Here is an 18,684-nt window from a genome sequence, read left to right on the forward strand (position 1 = left end):
TACCTGTTGTTATCTTACCTGTTGTTTTAGCTAGCTCTCCCAATCAAGACCTGCAATCACTTTATGCCTTATTGTATGTCTCTCTCAAATATCAATATGCCTTGCATACTGTTGTTCAGGCTAGTTTTCATTGTCATTGTTTTGGTTTGCAATGGACCCTGTAGTTCCACTCTCCGTACCTCTGATACCCCCTTTGTCCCACCCCCCACACATGCGGTGACCTCACCCATTGAGACCAGCATGTCCAGAGATACAACCTCTCTTATCATCACCCAGTGCCTGGGCTTGCCTCCGCTGTACCCGCGCCCCTCCATACCCCTGTCTGCACATTATGCCCAGAATCTATTCTACCACGCCCATAAATCTGCTCCTTTTATTCTTTGTCCCCAACGCTCTAGGCGACCAGTTTTGATAGCCTTTAGCCGCACCCTCATCCTACTACTCCTCTGTTCCTCGGGTGATGTGGAGGTAAACCCAGGCCCTGCATGTCCCCAGTCACCCTCATTTGTTGACTTCTGCGATCGAAAAAGCCTTGGCCTCATGCATGTCAACATCAGAAGCCTCCTCCCTAAGTTTGCCTTACTCACCGCTTTAGCACACTCTGCCAATCCTGATGTCCTTGCCGTGTCCGAATCCTGGTTTAGGAAGGCCACCAAAAATTCTGAGATTTCCATACCCAACTATAACACTTTCCGTCAAGATAGAACTGCCAAAGGGGGAGGAGTTGCAATCTACTGCAGAGATAGCCTGCAAAGTTCTGTCATACTTTCCAGGTCTATGCCCAAACAGTTCGAACTTCTAATTTTAAAAATTAATCTCTCCAGAAATAAGTCTCTCACTGTTGCCGCCTGCTACCGACCCCCCTCAGCTCCCAGCTGTGCCCTGGACACCATCTGTGAATTGATCGCTCCCCATCTAGCTTCAGAGTTTGTTCTGTTAGGTGACCTAAACTGGGATATGCTTAACACCCCGGCAGTCCTACAATCCAAGCTTGATGCCCTCAATCTCACACAAATCATCAAGGAACCCACCAGGTACAACCCTAAATCCGTAAACATGGGCACCCTAATAGACATTATCCTGACCAACCTGCCCTCCAAATACACCTCTGCTGTCTTCAATCAAGATCTCAGCGATCACTGCCTCATTGCCTGTATCCGCCACGGGTCTGCGGTCAAACGACCACCCCTCATCACTGTCAAACGCTCCCTAAAACACTTCTGCGAGCAGGCCTTTCTAATCGACCTGGCCCGGGTACCCTGGAAGGATATTGACCTCATCCCGTCAGTTGAGGATGCCTGGTCATTCTTTAAATGTTACTTCCTCACCATATTAGACAAGCATGCTCCGTTCAAAAAATGCAGAACCAAGAACAGATATAGCCCTTGGTTCACTCCAGACCTGACTGCCCTCGACCAGCACAAAAACATCCTGTGGCGAACTGCAATAGCATCGAAGAGCCCCCGCGATATGCAACTGTTCAGGGAAGTCAGGAACCAATACACGCAGTCAGTCAGGAAAGCAAAGGCCAGCTTTTTCAAGCAGAAATTCGCATCCTGTAGCTCTAACTCCAAAAAGTTCTGGGATACTGTAAAGTCCATGGAGAACAAGAGCACCTCCTCCCAGCTGCCCACTGCACTGAGGCTAGGTAACACGGTCACCACCGATAAATCCGTGATAATCGAAGACTTCAACAAGCATTTCTCAATGGCTGGCCATGCCTTCTTCCTGGCGACTCCAACCTTGGCCAACAGCCCCGCCCCCCCCGCTGCTACTCGCCCAAGCCTCCCCAGCTTCTCCTTTACCCAAATCCAGATAGCAGATGTTCTGAAAGAGCTGGAAAACCTGGACCCATACAAATCAGCTGGGCTTGACAATCTGGACCCCCTATTTCTGAAACTGTCCGCCGCCATTGTCGCACCCCCTATTACCAGCCTGTTCAACCTCTCCTTCGTATCATCTGAGATCCCCAAGGATTGGAAAGCTGCCGCGGTCATCCCCCTCTTCAAAGGGGGAGACACCCTGGACCCAAACTGTTACAGACCTATATCCATCCTGCCCTGCCTATCTAAGGTCTTCGAAAGCCAAGTCAACAAACAGATCACTGACCATCTCGAATCCCACCGTACCTTCTCCGCTGTGCAATCCGGTTTCCGAGCCGGTCACGGATGCACCTCAGCCACGCTCAAGGTACTAAACGACATCATAACCGCCATCGATAAAAGACATTACTGTGCAGCCGTCTTCATCGACCTGGCCAAGGCTTTCGACTCTGTCAATCACCATATTCTTATCGGCAGACTCAGTAGCCTCGGTTTTTCTAATGACTGCCTTGCCTGGTTCACCAACTACTTTGCAGACAGAGTTCAGTGTGTCAAATCGGAGGGCATGTTGTCCGGTCCTCTGGCAGTCTCTATGGGGGTACCACAGGGTTCAATTCTCGGGCCGACTCTTTTCTCTGTATACATCAATGATGTTGCTCTTGCTGCGGGCGATTCCCTGATCCACCTCTACGCAGACGACACCATTCTATATACTTCCGGCCCTTCCTTGGACACTGTGCTATCTAACCTCCAAACGAGCTTCAATGCCATACAACACTCCTTCCGTGGCCTCCAACTGCTCTTAAACGCTAGTAAAACCAAATGCATGCTTTTCAACCGTTCGCTGCCTGCACCCGCACGCCCGACTAGCATCACCACCCTGGACGGTTCCGACCTAGAATATGTGGACATCTATAAGTACCTAGGTGTCTGGCTAGACTGCAAACTCTCCTTCCAGACTCATATCAAACATCTCCAATCCAAAATCAAATCAAGAATCGGCTTTCTATTCCGCAACAAAGCCTCCTTCACTCACGCCGCCAAACTTACCCTAGTAAAACTGACTATCCTGCCGATCCTCGACTTCGGCGATGTCATCTACAAAATAGCTTCCAACACTCTACTCAGCAAACTGGATGCAGTTTATCACAGTGCCATTCGTTTTGTTACTAAAGCACCTTATACGACCCACCACTGCAACCTGTATGCCCTAGTCGGCTGGCCCTCGCTACATGTTCGTCGTCAGACCCACTGGCTCCAGGTCATCTACAAGGCTATGCTAGGTAAAGTGCCGCCTTATCTCAGTTCACTGGTCACGATGGCTACACCCACCCGCAGCACGCGCTCCAGCAGGTGTATCTCACTGATCATCCCTAAAGCTAAAACCTCATTTGGACGCCTTTCCTTCCAGTTCTCTGCTGCCTGCGACTGGAACGAATTGCAAAAATCTCTGAAGTTGGAGACTTTTATCTCCCTCAACAACTTTAAAAATCTGCTATCCGAGCAGTTAACCGATCGCTGCAGCTGTACATAGTCCATCTGTAAACTACCCACCCAATTTACCTACCTCACCCCCCATACTGCTTTTATTTATTTACTTTTCTGCTCTTTTGCACACCAGTACCAATATCTCTTCTTGCACATGATCATCTGATGATTTATCACTCCAGTGTTAATCTGCTAAATTGTAATTATTCGATTTATTGCCTACCTCATGCCTTTTGCACACATTGTATATAGATTCTCTTTTTTTCTACCATGTTATTGACTTGTTTATTGTTTACTCCATGTGTAACTCTGTGTTGTCTGTTCACACTGCTATGCTTTATCTTGGCCAGGTCGCAGTTGCAAATGAGAACTTGTTCTCAACTAGCCTACCTGGTTAAATAAAGGTGAAATGAAATAAAAAAATAAAAAATGAAAGGAAATGAAATGTAATACTACCTGTGGAGCGAAGCGAAATGCGACTACTCGCTCCAACCCGGAAGTGCTCTTTCACATGTGTATTAAAGTAGTCAAAAGTGAGGTATTTTGGTCCCATATTCATTTGTAGCACGCAATGACTACATCAAGCTTGTGACTACAAATTTGTTGGATGCATTTGCTGTTTGTTTTGGTTGTTTCAGATTATTTGGTGCCCAATAGAAATAAATGGTAAATAATGTATTGTGTCATTTGGAGACACTTTTATTAAGAATAGAATATGTTTCTAAACACTCCTACATTAATGTGGATGCTACCATGATTACGGATAGTACTGAATGAATCGTGAATAATGATGAGTGAGAAAGTTACAGAGGCATAAATATAATACTTTGAAAAAATGCTAACCTCCCCTGTTAATGTAATGGTGAGAAGTTAGCATGTCTTGGGGGTAGGATATTTGTGCGTCTGTAACTTTCTCACTCATCATTATTCACGATTCATTAAGGATTATCCGTAATCATGGTAGCAACCACATTAATGTAAAAGTATAAGATGAGGATGCTTTTAAAAAGGCAAGGGGAAATGGAGAACGTCTCACTTTTGCCGTCACAAGCCAAGTTGGTCAAGAACTATTGCAGTTATCCTTTACCATCATCCCAGGGATCATCCCAGGGAACACTTACTTTGGCCTGTGGCAGCTGTATGCTGTGCTCTGTGTCAGAGTAACCTACTTTCTTATTTTCCTTTGGTCTGCACCTCGTCTAAGTTTTTATGTGTGTGTCTCCAGCTCATACAGACAGTTGTTCTGTGCCTGTCAGGAGTCAACTCTTACTACTCAAACAGGTATAGACCAGGTTATGGGATGTTCTGACTGGACGGTATGGCAGATTGCTCTGCCCTTCCTCAAGCTGTATCTCTCCCAGGCCTGCCACTTCATCAGGATGCCAGACCTTTGAGGTTGACCCATGACTAGGGCTGTGGTGGTCACAAAATTTTGTCAGCCGGTGATTGTCAGGAAAATAACAGTCGGTCTCACAGTAATTGACCGGTAATTAACATAAACACATTTAGCATCTCCTGGCATCCACACAGTGGCTTGTAGGCTATCCATGTAATATAGCCTACACCATCACAATACATCCATTATTTATATTAGACAGGTCTAAAGAAGCATGATATGAAGAAAATGTAGTCTATTTCAGAAGAAAAGAACAGCATACTCTGAGTTGTCCTTATGTTAGGTCCTGATGTGGCTATGCCAAATGGCGGTGGGCTACACTAGTTCATTTAGCAGACAAGATTTGCTTAGAATTCTGTGGAATGATTTTATAGTATGAAGAATACAATTGAACAAAGCTGAATAAAATATAAATATGTTCTCCAAACGATTTGAGGGAGTGTACACATGCAGCTATTCTGTGTTGAGCAGTTAACAAAGAAACATGTACTCCTATGCACTTAATATAGAGTTACTTTAGTTGTTCTACAAACATTGGGTTATATGTTTTATTTGTAGTACATTCTAAGGCTGCATGATGCAACTAATGATGATTTGAAAAAAGTCGCTTGAAGGCATGAACTCTGCTTTGTTTTTTTGCGCAGGCTGTACACACTTCATTAGTCTCTCATTCAAAATGTAATGCCTTGAATTTCACGGCGGCATCCCCTTTGTGGCCGTAATGCACCCTAAAAAAATCCATGCCTTTTGCGGCCAGGGGTCGTTGTGCCCTTCTCTCTGAGTGCTGTGCAATTTTAACCGCATCTCACTCACATGGCTCTACATCAGGTGATTGGGTCTTTCACACAGGCTACAAGTGAAGACAGACACATCAGGGACGCAATTGCAATCATCCTTATCCAATGCTGAGGTGCATATTGAAGATATTGGAAGAACTGTCCACATTTACTTTTCATCAGCCAACAAGATGAGTGGGCCTAACGAACAGCAAAAGCACTAGCCTATGTCAATCTACTATCCCCCATAGTACAAAAGTCGACCGATTGTATTCTGTGCAAGAAATAAATATTCCAAACATAGTCTGGGACAGTTAACCCTCGCAGGGCTGCTGGCCCAGACGGCATCCCTGCCACGTCCTTAAAGCATGCGCAGACCAGGTGGCTGGTGTGTTTACGGACACTCCCTAACCCAGTCTGTTGTCCCCACATGCTTCAAGATGGCTACCATTGTTCCTGTACCCAAGAAGGCAAAGATAACTGAACTAAATGACTACAGCCCCGTAGCACTCACTTCTGTTATCATGAAGTGCTTTCAGAGACTAGTCAAGGATCATATCACCTTCACCTTACCGGCCACCCTAGACCCACTTCAGTTTGCATACCTCCCCAACAGGTCCACAGACGACGCAATCACCATCACACCATGCAGACTGTCCTATCCCATCTGGACAGGTATCTTCGACAAGCGGACCGTCGCCGGACCCCAGCTCCCCGCTACCGCACTGGGCAGAGGGTACGGCTTTCCACAGTCCCGCAAGCTGTCTCCCCGGTTCATTGGTCCTTTTCCCATCTCCAGAGTCCTGAGTTCCACTGCTGTCCGTCTTGTGTTACCCCGTACCCTCCATATTCACCCTATCTTCCATGTGTCTAGGATAAAGCCTGTGTCTCACTGTCTTTTGTCTTCTGTCTCCAGGCCCATCCCTCCCCCCAGGTTGTCAGTGGCCAGCCAGTGTATACGGTGAGACCCCTCCTGAAGGTTTGATGACGGGGCAGGGGTTTTCAGTACCTGGTTGACTAGGAGGGTTATGGCCCGGAGGAGAGGTGCTGGGTTCCTGCTAAAGACATCTTGGATCCGGCCCTCATCGCCGATTTCCATTGCCGACACCCCGGTCAACCTGGGATGTGCCCAGGTAGAACGCCAGGTGGCGTCCCTGGGGAGGGGGATACTGTCACGCTCTGATCTGTTTCATCTGTCCTTCTGATTGTCTCCACCCCCCCAGGTGTCTCTTATTTACCCCAGTGTATTTATCCCTGTGTTTCCTGTCTGTCTGTGCCAGTTCATCTTGTATGTTTCCAAGTCAACCAGCGTTTTTCCCGTTCTCCTGCTTTTTTCATTCTCCTTTTTCTAGTCTTCCCGGTTTTGACCCTTGCCTGTTTCTGGACTTTGTACCCGCCTGCCTGACCATTCTGCCTGCCTTGACTACGAGCCTGTCTGCCACTCTGTACCTCCTGGACTCTGATCTGGTTTTGACCTTTTTGCCTGTCCACGACCATTCTCTTGCCTACCCCTTTGGATTATAAACATTGTAAGACTCCAACCATCTGCCTCCTGTGTCTGCATTTGGGTCTCGCATTGTGCCTAGATAGTACGGACTGGCCATGACAGACCCAGCAGACTTGGACCAGCTCTACCAAGCTGTCTCCCTGCAGGGAGCCACCATTGGGAGACATCAGGAGTTGCTACATGGCCTTTTGGAAGGGCTCAGTTCCTTGACGGAACGCCACAACCATGGGTTGAAGGCTATTATGGAGCAAATCAGGGAGTTAGCTCAGAGACTGTCTGCCACCTCTGAAAAACCTCAATCAACCAGTATTTTTTTCCCTATCTGTGGTGAGTTTGTACAGCCTATCCCGGCTCCACGTGAACCCCGCTTACCTCCTCCAGAGAGATATTCGGGGAATCTTGGTACCTGCCGGGGTTTTCTTTCTCAGTGCTCGCTTATTTTTGAGCTACAGCCCTCTTCATTTTCTACAGACCGATCGAAGATAGCGTATATAATTACGCTAATGTCGGGAACGGCGCTCTCCTGGGCTACGGCAGTTTGGGAACAACAATCTACCATTTGCGGTCATTTGGAGGAATTCATGGCAGAGGTGAGAAAAGTTTTTGAGTCTCCGGCATCTGGGAGAAAGGCGGCCAGCAAACTGCTTGACTTACGTCAAAACTCCGTAGTGTGGCAGACTACGCGGTGGACTTTCGCGCGGTGGACTTTCGCACGTTGGCCGCCGAGAGTGCCTGGAATCCGGAGTCTCTTTTCGATACTTTCTGCACGGATTATCTGAGGAGGTAAAGGATGAGCTAGCTGCTCGGGAACTGCCAGTGGACCTCGACTCTTATCGCCTTAACCATTAAAATTGATGGACCCTAAAGGAACACAAGAGTGAGAGGCGGTTTGGTCTTGGGCACACTCGTGCACCCGATATGCCACGTTCACCTCCTATGGAATCCGGAAGTTTCTGAAGGCAGCTTTTACGAGAGGAGTCGAAGTCCCCCGAGCTCTCTCGTGAATCTACGACGGGTGAGTTGGATACTCCTGCGCCTATGCAGTTGGGAAGAACTAGACTATCAGTTTGGGAGCGCTCACGGAGGATGAATAATAACTGTTGACTGTACTGTGAAGGGGCAGGGCATTTTATAGCTACCTGCCCTTGAAACCCTTGTCTCTAGTGGATGCCTCTATAGCTTCGGAGCTTGGTATTCCCACTCAGCCTCTCTCTGTGCCCATGGATGCTAGGGCACTGGACGGCCGCTCTATAGGGGAAGTCACCCATAGTACTGTGCCCGTTCAATTACGGGTTTCTGGTAACCACAGTGAGACCATACTGTTCCTCCTCATTGCATCTCCCCATGTTCCAGTCGTTTTGGGATTTTCCTGGCTACAAAACACAATCCTGTGATTGACTGGACCACAAGCTCCATCCTGGGTTGGAGTCCTTTTTGCCATTCCATTGCCTTCAAGCAGCACAGCCTTCCCCAAGTCGTGCTCCTCAGGATGTTAGCTAGACTGTGGATGTCTCTGCTTTCACCACAGAATACCATGACCTCCTGGAATTGTTCAGTAAGGCACGTGCTACTTCCCTTCCCCCGCACCGTCCTTATGATTGTGCCATTGATCTTCTCCCAGGCACCACATCACCTCGAGGTTGATTGTATTCTCTGCCTGGACCAGAGACCAAAGCTATGGAGGAGTACATACAGGAGTCTCCGGCCACTGGGGCCGGCCGTCCTTCTGCATCTCCTGCCGGCGCAGGGTTTTTCTTTGTGGAGAAGAAGGACAAGACCCTGTGCCCGTGCATTGACTACCGGGGACTTAACGATATCACTGTCAAAAATCGTTACCCCCTACCTCTCCTCTCCTCAGCATTTGAACCTCTCCAGGGGGCTACCATGTTTTCCAAGTTTGACCGTCGGAATGCCTACCACCTGGTTCGGATACGCGAGGGGGATGAGTGGAAGACAGCCTTCAACACAGCCAGTGGACATTATGAGTACCAGGTCATGCCATTTGGATAATGCCACTTTAGTAATGTTTACATATCTTACATTACTCATATCACAAGTATATACTGTATTTTATATAATCTATTGCACCTTCGCCATCGCTCATCCATACTTACATGTACATATTCTCATTCACCCCTTTAGATTTGTGTGTGTTAGGTAGTTGTTGGGGAATTGTTAGATTACTTGTTTAGATATTACTGTTAGATATTATTGTTAGATATTGCTGCACTGTCGGAACCAGAAGCACAAGCATTTCGCTACACTCACATTAACATCTGCTAACAATGTGTATGTGACAAATACAATTTGATTTGATTTGATTTGTGGGGTGCAATAGATCCCATATTAATAGAACCACTAGCAGCAATGTGGCTGACGCAACAGATTAAAACGTTTAGCTTAAAATGTTGATAAACTATTAGGCTATTTCTTCCCATTACAAGAGCAGCAGTGTGCACATGGTAGTAGGCTATAAGAGAATGTTCCATTAGCGGAAAACACCATTATCAAAAGTGACCGCAAATGCAATTATGAATGTAATGTTTTTATTATAAAGGTGCATTTTTATGGTGAAAATGATTTTCCCCAAACTTGAAACTCATGCGTTGCTTATGTATGATATTAACACTCTAAACCCTTTGTAAAGCGGATTAATGTGCTTCATTTTAAGAAGTTATTTGGCCACTTTGGTTGTGATTACAAACATTATATACACATATAGGCCTATGGGAGAGGCTACATGAGGTGTGTGACAATTTATTTATTTTTACGCAAAAAAAGGGAGTTTCCTATGCTGGGCATAATTTACAAGTGATAATATATAGTTCACAAGTGATAGGCTATTCTTGATTAAATCTTGTCTTTACATATACTAAATAATGTACAGTGGGGAGAACAAGTATTTGATACACTGCCGATTTTGCAGGTTTTCCTACTTACAAAGCATGTAGAGGTCTGTAATTTTTATCATAGGTACACTTCAACTATGAGAGACGGAATCTAAAACAAAAATCCAGAAAATCACATTGTATGATTTTTAAGTAATTAATTTGCATTTTATTGCATGACATAAGTATTTGATACATCAGAAAAGCAGAACTTAATATTTGGTACAGAAACCTTTGTTTGCAATTACAGAGATCATACGTTTCCTGTAGTTCTTGACTAGGTTTGCACACACTGCAGCAGGGATTTTGGCCCACTCCTCCCTACAGATCTTCTCCAGATCCTTCAGGTTTCGGGGCTGTCGCTGGGCAATACGGACTTTCAGCTCCCTCCAAAGATTTTCTATTGGGTTCAGGTCTGGAGACTGGCTAGGCCACTCCAGGACCTTGAGATGCTTCTTACGGAGCCACTCCTTAGTTGCCATGGCTGTGTGCTTCGTGTCGTTGTCATGCTGGAAGACCCAGCCACGACCCATCTTCAATGCTCTTACTGAGGGAAGGAGGTTGTTGGCCAAGATCTCGCGATACATGGCCCCATCCATCCTCCCCTCAATACGGTGCAGTCGTCCTGTCCCCTTTGCAGAAAAGCATCCCCAAAGAATGATGTTTCCACCTCCATGCTTCACGGTTGGGATGGTGTTCTTGGGGTTGTACTCATCCTTCTTCTTCCTCCAAACACGGCGAGTGGAGTTTAGACCAAAAAGCTCTATTTTTGTCTCATCAGACCACATGACCTTCTCCCATTCCTCCTCTGGATCATCCAGATGGTCATTGGCAAACTTCAGACGGGCCTGGACATGCGCTGGCTTGAGCAGGTGGACCTTGCGTGCGCTGCAGGATTTTAATCCATGACGGTGTAGTGTGTTACTAATGGTTTTCTTTGAGACTGTGGTCCCAGCTCTCTTCAGGTCATTGACCAGGTCCTGCCGTGTAGTTCTGGGCTGATAACTCACCTTCCTCATGATCATTGATGCCCCACGAGGTGAGATCTTGCATGGAGCCCCAGACCGAGGGTGATTGACCGTCATCTTGAACTTCTTCCATTTTCTAATAATTGCGCCAACAGTTGTTTCCTTCTCACCAAGCTGCTTGCCTATTGTCCTGTAGCCCATCCCAGCCTTGTGCAGGTCTACAATTTTATCCCTGATGTCCTTACACAGCTCTCTGGTGTTGGCCATTGTGGAGAGGTTGGAATCTGTTTGATTGTGTGTGGACAGGTGTCTTTTATACAGGTAACGAGTTCAAACAGGTGCAGTTAATACAGGTAATGAGTGGAGAACAGGAGGGCTTCTTAAAGAAAAACTAACAGGTCTGTGAGAGCCGGAATTCTTACTGGTGGTAGGTGATCAAATACTTATGTCATGCAATAAAATGCAAATTAATTATTTAAAAATCATACAATGTGATTTTCTGGATTTTTGTTTTAGATTCCGTCTCTCACAGTTGAAGTGTACCTATGATAAAAATTACAGACCTCTACATGCTTTGTAAGTAGGAAAACCTGCAAAATCGGCAGTGTATCAAATACTTGTTCTCCCCACTGTATGTGTGAAATTTGTTTTTATTTAGAATGGACCATTATCACGCACCTGTCTCGAAACAGGGACAGCGTGAAAAAATGTATGTCATCTATGCACTTAAATAGCGAATTGAGGACGCTTTTCCTGTGGTTGATTTTCATGCCAGCCAGGTAGGATATACTCCTATACTCCTATTGTTAAGATAAACAATGTGCTTAATATTAGGAAAGTTGAGAAATAAATATAGTAGGCCTAGTCTATAGAAAGCTGATGGGATCCTCCTCTTTTTAGTAAAGGCCATCACTCTGTTTTCTCGCGCAATTTAATAGCCTATAGAAATGTTGTGCAACATGAGCTCATGGGCTCTCATGAAGTGATTAGATTTTTGATTACGTTTACATTGATGTCAGAGTGATTAGAGGGACAATCGAGTTCTGAGTACAAGGCAGTTAGCAAGTTTGGTAGGCTACTAATGCCTTTCAGCTGCATCAGAGCTTGGAGAAGCCTAATTACCGTGACTAAACAGTCACGTGAAATTTGACTGCCTTCATGACTCATGAAAGCCGGTGTGGGTGTAACACAGTCACCGCAACAGCCCTATCCATAACCTCTGGCATCTGTCAAGGTTACTGTGAGGGTTATTAGGCTGAAGCTTTAAAAAATTCTGACTAACCCTAACCCTGACTACCCTAACCCTAACACGAATCAAACACTAATGACAAAGACCAATTTTGAGTTCAGTTTTATTTTAATTTTATTTATTTAACCTTTATTTAACCAGGAAGGGCTCACTGAGATTTAAAATATATTTTTCAAGAGCGTCCTGGCCAAGATAGGCAGCACTAAGTCATTACAAAAATTACAGACACACAACATGAAAAACTACAAGTAATCTAGTAAAAACCATTGAATTCACAAGAGTATAACAAAATCAAAAACAGCAAATTAAAAACATTGACAGGTCAGGGAATCAGCCTCAAAATCCTTCATCAGTGATTTAAAAATACCAATCGGGACAAGTTCTTCCAGTTTAAAATTATTTTGTAAGGTGTTCCAAGACGATGGCGCAGAGTACATAAAAGCCCTTTTACCAAATTCAGTTCGGACATTTGGAACAGTTAGCAGGATAAAGTCCAGCGAACGAATAGAGTACCCACCACATTTCTGAACAATAAAAATGCCCAAATAAAAAGGTAGTAAACCCAAAATGGCTTTGTAAATAAAAGTATACCAGTGACTGAGCCTACGAGTGACTAGAGAAGGCCAGCCAACCCTGGTATACAAAGTGCAGTGGTGCGTAAGGGTTTTGCAGTTTTAAATAAATCTCAAAGTGCCATGGTAAAGAGTGTCAATTGATCTCAAACACTGAGTGGAAGCATTCATATATAAAATATCCCCATAGTCTAGTAAAGGCATAAATGTAGCTGATACTAGCCTCCTTCTGGCTTCAAAAGAAAAACAGGCCTTATTACAAAAATAAAATCCCAATTTCAGCCTCAATTTTTTTGTAAGTTGTGGAATATGCAATTTAAAAGAGAGGCCGTCATCAATTAGAATTCCAAGATATTTATATGAGGTTACAACCTCAATCTCCTTGCCCTGACATGTAGTAATAGGTGAAAGGTTCAGAGGTCTATTTCTTGCATTAGAAAACACCATTAGTTTAGTTTTGTCAGTATTGAGGATAAGCTTCAATTGACACAAGGTATGTTGAACAGTATAAAAAGCAGTTTGCAAGTTCTGGAAAGCTTTTGTAAGAGACGAGGCACAACAGTAAATAACAGTATCATCAGCATAAAAATGAATTTGTGCATTTTGGACATTTTTGTCTAAATAATTTATATAAATAGTGAATAAGAGAGGACCAAGTACAGAGCCTTGGGGCACACCATTAAGGACAGACAATTTAACAGACATAAGCCCATCAAATTATCTGAGTTATATCAGACAGATAGTTAGCAAACCATGCAACTGCATGCTCCGAAAGACCTACACTCAACAATCTCTGCCTTCGTATAGCATGATCATCTGTATCAAAAGCCTTAGAGAGATCAATAAAAAGTGAGACACAGTGCTGTTTTTTGTCAAGGGCTTCAGTGATATCATTTAAAACCTTCATGGCTGCTGTAACTGTATGCTTCTGCCTGAAGCCCGATTGGTACATTGATAAAATAGAGTTAGTAAATAAAAACTCGTTTAGCTGTTCACTTACAAGGGTTTCAAGTATTTTCACCAGGGGTGACAGCTTTGAGATTGGCCTATAATTATTTTAAAATGTTGGATCTCCCCCTTTTAAAAGTGGTAGGACAAATGCTGATTTCCAGATCTTTGGAATTTCATTACATTCCAGGGTTAGATTGAACAGATATGTAAGTGGTTCAATGATGTTATCACTTTGTTAAATAAATAAATATAATATTGTATTGTATATTGTTACCATTAAAAAATATATATTCTCTCACATAACAGTATGAGGATATATTTTGTCCAATATATAGAAACAGAGGAACAGTAATTACCACATTTTATTATAATGCATTTAATCATCTAGTACTCTAGGTCATTATATGTAAGGTATAGGGTTTTTCTTCAGTTTTGAGCCATTGTCTGCAAGCAAAAGACAAATGACCTTAAAGTTAAAACCTCTTAGGGATCGGATCCCGTTAGCGGGATCAAAATCGACAACATCTGGTGAAGATTACAAAATTGTAATATTAAACATTTATGAACATACAAGTGTCTTACATCATTTAAAAGCATAACTTCTTGTTAATCCAACCGCGTTGTCAGATTTCAAAAAGGCTTTACGGCAAAAGCATACAATGTAATTATCTGAGGACAGCGCACCCACATCAAAATACTTTTCCAACCAGCACCGGCTTAACAAAAATCACAAATAACTATAAAATAAATAACTTACCTTTGAAGATCTTCCTCTGTTTGCAATCCCAAGGGTCCCAGCTACCCAACAAATGTTTGTTTTGTTCGATAAAGTCCTTCTTTATATCCAAAAAGTCAGTTTAGTTTGTGCCATTGATTTCAGTAATCCACTCCTTCAACATGCATACAAAGGAATCCAAAAAGCTACCGGTAAACTTCGTCCAACCAAGTCAATCAATATTTCTAATCAATCCTCAGGTACCCTAATATGTAAATAAACGATAATATTTTAGACGAAAAGAACGGTGTTCAATAGAAAAGGAAAATAACAAAGAGCACACCAAAAGTCTCCCTGTCATGATGAGAACACCTTGGATAAACTACAACTACTTGTTTGTTTTTCAAGAAACAAGCCTGAAACCCTTTCTAAAGACTGTTGACATCTAGTGGAAGCCATAGGAACTGCAATCTGGGTCCTATTTGTTTGTATATCCCATAGGCTAGCATTGAAAAGGTCTGAGACCTAAAGAAAAAAAAATCTGAATGGATTTTCCTCAGGTTTTTGCCTGCCATATCAGTTCTGTTGTACTCACAGACATTATTTTAAAAGTTTTTTTTAGAAACTTCAGAGTGTTTTCTATCCAATTATATCAATTATATGCATATCCTAGCTTCTGGGCCTGAGTAACAGGCAGTTTACTTTGGGCATGTTAGTCATCCGGAAATTCAGGATACTGCCCCCTAGCCTCCTATGCACTGCCACTTGGCTTTTTTTTTTACACCAACTCTCTTGCAATCCATGTGCTGTTGCAACAGTTCTGCTGCACCACAGTTCAGTCGGTTAATCCCTACTAGGTCTCGGGTGCCATTATTTTAACTATGTGATATTACTCAGCAGCTAGACAGCCTCGGCCTGGTGCCTCATAAATTACGTCATAACTCACCTGACTGATCCAGAGGATGAAGGAGGCAACACGGGTGAAGACAGTGGGTTTCTGGGGGATGTTGCAGCCTTTACCATTCGCAAAGCTGGTGACACCCTAGACATACCACCTACCATCTGCCCTGACAGTTCAGTGGCCCACCTGAATCACCCTGGGGAGACACAAGGGTGGAGGAGATGGGGAAAAAAGCAACTAGACACATTGGAAATAATAAAAAAATGTCTGACGGTAGTACATACACAAAACACGACAAACATGCACTGTACACACCTGCGTTCACTCACTCACGCACACACCCACACAGACATGCACTCATCCACACACACACATACTGTACATTCATACTACAGCACACATCACAACTGCTGCTACCAGAATAGTATTATTATTGCTAAAAAGTGTACAATTTGAACACTTGCCCCCCATTCTCCAAAACACATGTAAATATTGGATTATAAATTGGACCTTCCTGCTTAATAAATGCTTATTCTGCTGAGCCATTTACTTTATGTTCATATTCTTATATTTTATTATGTCTTCTTGTTGTTGCATTGTCGAGAAGGGACATGCAAGTAAGCATTTCGTTGGATGATGTATACCATGGGTATCCTGTGCATACGACTAATAAAACTTTCAACTAGAATGCATTCATCCAATTTGGTGACCTCTACACACATGACTGGCGGACTTGCTCTCTCCGCCAGCGCAGATCATGGTGGTCTTTGCAGAGCTGCCCCACCAGTCACTATGGCTACAGACACTGTGCTCCACCACAGGAAGCAGGGCCTGCTGCAGGTGGTTGGTTGCTGCACCACCAGCTGAGAGAGGGAGAGTGAGAGAGAGAGAACGAACAAGTAAAACAAACAACACTGTATAATCATGTAGCCCTATATGTTTGCCATCATAATGTGTTATGGCTACATTTTGGCATTAGATGCCTACATAATGCCTAATAAAGTGAGACAGCAGTAAAAGTAAACAAACAGTATTTGACATGGGCTGCATTGAGTGTCTTACAGTAGATGCGCCCCCAGCCGGTGACATAGCAGGGCTGGTTGTGGGTAAGGATGGCACCGTTCTCTGGAAGGCAGGCCAGCTGGACCTTGTCATTGATCACAGCACTCCTCACCAGCTTCAGGAGGGCAATGTCGTTCCTGAAAGTAATAGGAGAAAGCAAACACCAAAGGAAAAGGGCAACACTGTCAGGGCAAGAGGATCTTATGACTGACTTTGACAATATGAGTTCTGTCTGTTTTGTTACAGCCCATGTTTAAACAGCAAAGGTCGATGATAACAGTATCATGTTCTGTTCTGTCGCTGGCCCAGTGCGTTTCAACACCGTCTGCCATTATTTATTCAGCTGTTTGACTCTGAAAGTGACTCATTATTAGAACCTGTTGTGTACTATATTTCTGGGCAGATCATGAAGGAGCATGAAGGCCTTACCCACATGAGACACAGTTATCGTTCCAGTCAGGATGGAGGATCATCTTGCCCACCATGATGGACTCCTCATAACCCTCCTCTGTATTCATGTCATGCTCTGCCACGACCACTCTGTATGTGTGGAAACCTGGATCAGATCAAAGGGAAGAACACAGGTGAAAAATATGCAGAAACACTGGTGAAGTAACCTGGTTGGCCCAGATCTGTTTGTGCTGTATAGCCAATTCCCAACAGCCTTAGTTCTCTATACAGCACAAACAGGCCTGGGGCGACTAGGCTACAGGTGAAGCGAATGTTTATTTTACTCCGCTGACGAGTGCCGCATTTGGTCTTACAGTGCCACGTGCTGGTAGGGCAGAAAGAGTATCAGTGTTTGTTATGCCCTAGTTTGGTGATTGCTAAGGAGTGTGTAAGAGAAAGCTTCTCAGGGAACATTATGGGAACAGTTTTTGTCAGGGTTTCATAGAGCAGCAGGAGAGCCTATATATAAAGGTGTTCAATGTTTCTGTCATACCCCAGCCCTATTTATTTATTGGATGCCTATTATGATACTAGCTATATTTGATAGACTCATACAGCCATTTGCATGGCATATTGCATGCTGGACTCGTGTAATGCAGTGTGCAGCCGTCATAACCCAGTTATCAGCGATGAGCATACCTCCGCAGGTGGGGAAGAACGACTCCAGAGAAACCTAAGAATAAATGGCAAACCCATACATGGGTCTAAACAGTAACATAATTGTGTGTGTGTGCATGTGTGTGTGAGTCTATATTAATAAACCAGGAATGAAAAGTATGCATTATGTGCTCTCATCGGATAAGTTACAAATCGAAAAACAGGCAGGTCCCTAATCAGCAATTCAGGTCATATAAAGGGACTTGTAGGTCAAGATATGTGGTGTAATTAGTTCAGGACTGGGGACATTTGTGAGATTATGCTAAAATACTGTATATGTGTCTACGTATGTCTCCAAAAACGTATGTTACAAAAATTTGTCTATTTACAGTATGATACTTTTTTTTGTGTGTAATAACTCATTAACAACGCAATCAATGTAAGTTTATCATTACGCTGTACGCTTATTCATACTGTAATTCCCAGTCTTACCTGCCATGGCCAGCTGTAGGGCCGAGCTTCTTCCCCATCCACAACACTGCTGGTGCTGGGGAGGTAAGTGGGTATGCCACAACCTGAGACTAATGAATACATACAGAGATAATGACTGGCAGTGTAAGTGATCGCTCAAAAACAGCATCACAAAATAGCGTCCGCTCAGGTTCATTACAGGTAATGAGAAAATCCACATATGCCCTATCTTATGAGCTACAATCCATGTTTTGCAAACCACATAGGATTCTATCATTTCAGTGACCCTTTTTTTTCTCACTTTTCTGTCATAGCTTTGAGAATAAACAATTGAAAAATATCATTCTAATGCACACTCACCTGCAGTGACTGCTAGCACCAAAACAAATGCCAGTTCCAATAATTTCTCAATTCTCCTTTCACCCCAAGCCAAAGTCATATTGTATGAGCTCATAGACCATTATATACCCAGGACAACCTCTTATCACTAGGCCTGCCTGGGATCAGACTACCCACTCTCCACCTACTGATCAGTTTTTTACAGGTGGCATTGAAAAACGATTGACATCATACTGTAATTTTCTATCTGTTATAATAATTGCATATAGGCATTTATGGATTTAAAGACAATAGTGATTTATTATTTATTAATCATGAACTATTATACAGAAGTAGTAGTTCTAGAGGGGTCTTCTAGAGGAAATTGTCTGGTCAAATAAATCCATTCAATTAATAGATACAAACTGTACTTTGAAAGTATGTTTTTTTGTCATCTAAAAAATTGCAGGTTAGCGGGTTTTTTTGTCATGGAGACAAAAAAAACATTCTAGTGACCATTCTATGCAGAATGGTCACTAGCTGGCACAGCCA

The 18,684-nt window shown here is 43.7% G+C and overlaps 1 pseudogene; it reads right to left on the reverse strand.

Annotated features, from left to right (window-relative positions):
* Positions 1–12,190: 12,190 nt before the first annotated feature.
* On the reverse strand, positions 12,191–18,267 carry LOC139559981 (proproteinase E-like; annotated as a pseudogene).
* Positions 18,268–18,684: the final 417 nt, after the last annotated feature.

This window comes from Salvelinus alpinus, chromosome 30 (genome assembly GCF_045679555.1).
Source record: "Salvelinus alpinus chromosome 30, SLU_Salpinus.1, whole genome shotgun sequence".
Taxonomy (NCBI): Eukaryota; Metazoa; Chordata; class Actinopteri; order Salmoniformes; family Salmonidae; genus Salvelinus; species Salvelinus alpinus.